This window comes from Mustela putorius, unplaced genomic scaffold (assembly GCF_011764305.1).
Source record: "Mustela putorius furo isolate JIRA1106 unplaced genomic scaffold, ASM1176430v1.1 tig00003854_pilon_pilon_pilon, whole genome shotgun sequence".
In the NCBI taxonomy this organism is placed as follows: Eukaryota; Metazoa; Chordata; class Mammalia; order Carnivora; family Mustelidae; genus Mustela; species Mustela putorius.
In genome coordinates, this window is record NW_025422006.1 from 2,506,394 (window position 1) to 2,510,087 (window position 3,694).

At 44.3% G+C, this 3,694-nt stretch overlaps 1 pseudogene; it reads right to left on the reverse strand.

Annotated features, from left to right (window-relative positions):
- Positions 1–529: 529 nt before the first annotated feature.
- On the reverse strand, positions 530–1,849 carry LOC101684858 (annotated as a pseudogene).
- Between the last annotated feature and the right edge of the window lie 1,845 nt (positions 1,850–3,694).

A 3,694-nucleotide genomic window follows, 5' to 3' on the forward strand; every position in this document is an offset into this window, starting at 1 on the left:
TCTCTCCCTCCATGCCTTCTCTTTCTAAATAAGGTCTGGAGGCTGCACTTCTTTACCTCTGCACGATGAGAGCTGGTTAAAGGGAAAGCCAGTGTTTTCCCCCCAGCATAGGCAGCTGGTAATGGGGGAGCACCGTCTTTAGGGTGGTCTTACTTTATCCACATTTCTGTCCTCTCAGTTCTTTTGGAAACCTGTTACCCAACAGTGGCTCATGTCTGAATTTGTTGACTTGAAATATGTTTTCTTAAAAAAAAAAAGACACCTATGTTATGCTGGGCCATTGTTGAAATTATCATAGCTGAAGGACTATGAAGTATTTTATTTGTTTTTTAACAAGGAATTTAGTTTTATTTTCTCTGTGCATTTCCAAAAACACTTAGGACCAATTTAGGGAAAAAAAAAAAAAACACCTGTGAAAAAAAGTTACACTTAAAAAAAAAAAAAAAAAGCCTGAGAAGGATTGGTGTCTTAGCTGTAGGGAGCTACAGAAATTCTGATTGGTCCAAAGAATTGAAAAGATACTGGGAAGCTAGAACAGGAGGCAAAAGAATGAGCAATTACTAAGGAAAAGTGTCTGAAAGTGGGCCACAAGGAGAACTAGAGGCCGGGGGTTGGTCTGGGTGGAGGGAGGGGGCCCCCACCGGTAGCCATCTGGTGGGGGGTGGTGGAAGCCCAGTGTATCCATGAGGGGCATCCGTGGAGGAGGTCCATGCATCCCATGTAGAGGCATAGACCTGGATGACGCGTGGGAGATCCAAACAGAGGCCACTGGTGGGGGACGGGAGGCATGCCCATTAGAGGAGGTCCTAGATGAGGCATGCCAGGTGAGGGTTGGGGTGATGGCTGCCCCCCAGAGCCTGATGGCCTGGAATGGGGATGTCCTGACCCATGAGGGCCATGGTAGGCCAGCTGTATCTGAGATCCCTGGATAGGGCATCCCATACAGTGAGAATTGGTGAGGATGTGAGTGTCCATGTCCAGGATGTCCAGACCCTGCATTCCTGATGATGGTGGGCCATGTCCTCCAGCCTCAGGAGACACAGGTAATGGGGGCCTAGCTGGGGGTATCCCAGGTAGAATGGTTCCAGGAGGCAGCACTGGGGGTGGGAGGGGCCGAGGAGGAGGGCTACCTGAGGGAGGAAGCCCAGATCCCAGTGATGATGCCACAGAATTGGGGGTTGAAGGTGGAGAGGGTGACTCTGCAAGGAGCTGACAAGGGCAATCAGCCTGCGAGAGTAGGTTGGTTCTGGGCTGCCAGAAGTTGTTCGGCTGCTGAACCCTGGTGCTGACCCTTGGAGTCCTTCTCAAAGGCACAGGGCACAGTGATAGGGCGGTTACAGAGATAATGCCCATTCAGAACATGAACAGCTGCTTCCAAAGCATCAAACAAAACAAAATTAATAAAGGCATAATCTTTGGAGTTGCCTGTGTTAGGGTCCCACACAATCTCTGGAGTTTGTAAAATCACCCCAAAGGCACTGGAAATACCATAAACAGCTTCCTATCCATCTCTGAGTCCAGGTTGCCAACAACAACGTTGGCCCCACATCCAGGTTCTTGCGAGCTGATGTCTGGTCCACCTTCCCACACAGTTTGATCAGGTTCATGATCTTCGTGGTGTAGTCAGCTTCCTCGTTGTCCAAGAATTCCACAAAGCCTTGGCCTGGTGCTGATCTGTGACTTCATCCTTTGGCATGCGGGAGGTGACTACTGGCCCTGCCTGGAGGATTAGCTCCCACAGCCGTGGTTGGCCAACCTCCCCATCCAAGCCTCCCACGTAGATAGCAGCACCCTGGTTCTGCTCAGAGATCAGCCTGGCTGCATGGCAAGGGGCTCCTGCATGCTCCATTATGAAGTGCTTGAAAGCCCACTGAATCAAAGTCATATGCAAAAGTCATACTTTCATAACTGTTAATAATGATTGGTCAGACTTCAGTTAGGAATTATAAATTGTGAATTACAAATTGAATCCATCAAGAAGACATGTGGAAGTCCTAACTACCAGTAACTGGGAATGTGATTTCATATGGAAAGAGGGTCTTTGCAGATGTAATCGAGTTAAGATGAGGTCATTGTCCCTAATCCAATAGGACTGGCATCCTATTTTTTTTTTTTAAGATTTTATTTATCTGAGAGAGAGAAAGCACACAAGAGGGAGGAAGGACAGAGGGAGAGGGAGAAGCAGACTCCCTGATGAGCAGGGAGCCCGACACTGGGCTCAATCCCAGGACCCTGAATCACGACCTGAGCAGAAGAGAGATGCTTGACCACCTGAGCCACCCAGCTATGCCAGGACTGGTGTCCTTGTGAGAAGTGGAGAAGACAGACACACAGAGTGAAAACAGCCAGGGAAAGAGAGTCAGAGACTAGAGTGATGCATCTGAACCAAGGAACCCCTCAAGCTACCAGAAACTGGAAGAGGTGAGGCAGAAATCCCCTCTGAAGGCTCCAGAGAGAGCACAGCAATGGCCATTTGCTTGAGCACAGACTTGAAGCCTCCAGAACTGTGAAAGAATAAATTTCTGTTGTTTTAAGCCTCCCAGTTTGTGATACTTAGTTCCAGCAATATAGAAATACAACGCCCCTACATTTCTCAAACTGAAACTGAGAAAAGCCTGGAGAATAACTTTCTCTTCTAGTATTGATACCAAATACTGTCTCCAAGTGAACATTAATATCACCATTCCCATTTGGAGAAAAAAAAAATACTGTTTCTTTGCTTTCTCCTTTTGGTGCTTTTGCTCACTTGTGTTTGTCTTTGGTTTTTCTTTCTTTTCTCTCATTGTCACTGCATCTGTCAGAAAGCAAGCATGTCAGAAAACAAGCAAGGGTAATAGTCCACAGGCAAACTCTTTCAGTCAGGCAGTCTAATGCTATGAATATTTTAGTTCGGGTGCTTTCTACTCAGATGCCAGTTCAACTCTTGTAGTACTCACAGAGCCTGTTCTGGAAATCAACAGCACTACAAGTAATAAAGTATTTAGCAAGAATCATGCATCTATTATCCTTATCATCCTATTATCTAATATTCTTATTCAGGGACTAAGAAGATTTGTTGAACGAGCTACTTTTTTTCTTTTTAGATCTCACAAGTAAATGTTCCAAATAATATAGATAGTAAAGTATCCCCCGGACCTCCTCACTTGCCAGATGTAACCACTGACGACTATTTGGTATGTTACGTTTCAGACTTTCTCCTAAGCATTTTCCTGCCTATCTCCTATAAATGCAGTTTCAGGCTCTGTAAACAAAATGGATAATTCTACACTTTTTTCTGTGACCATTTTTTCACTTCAACATGGAGATATTTCATTCAACATGTATGCTTTTTAACTCTTATATGGTATTCAATAAAACAGGTGACTCCTAATTTATTAAATCATTTCCCAATCTATCAACATTTAGTAATGTGATTTTCACAATTAAAAGCAATGCTAAATTGGCACATCATTATATATATATTTCATGGGCACAAAGGTATTCCCTACGATAGTCACTGGACTGCCTGGGCCAAAGGAAACACATATTTAAAATTTGGTGGCTCTTGTTAAATTCACTTTCAAAAATCTCATAGTAGCATATAAATACCCCTTTCTCTGTAATCTCACTAACTCTGGATATTATGATATTACGTAATTTTAATTCCAAATCACATTAATTCCAATAGTTCAACAAGTATCTATTAAACACCAGT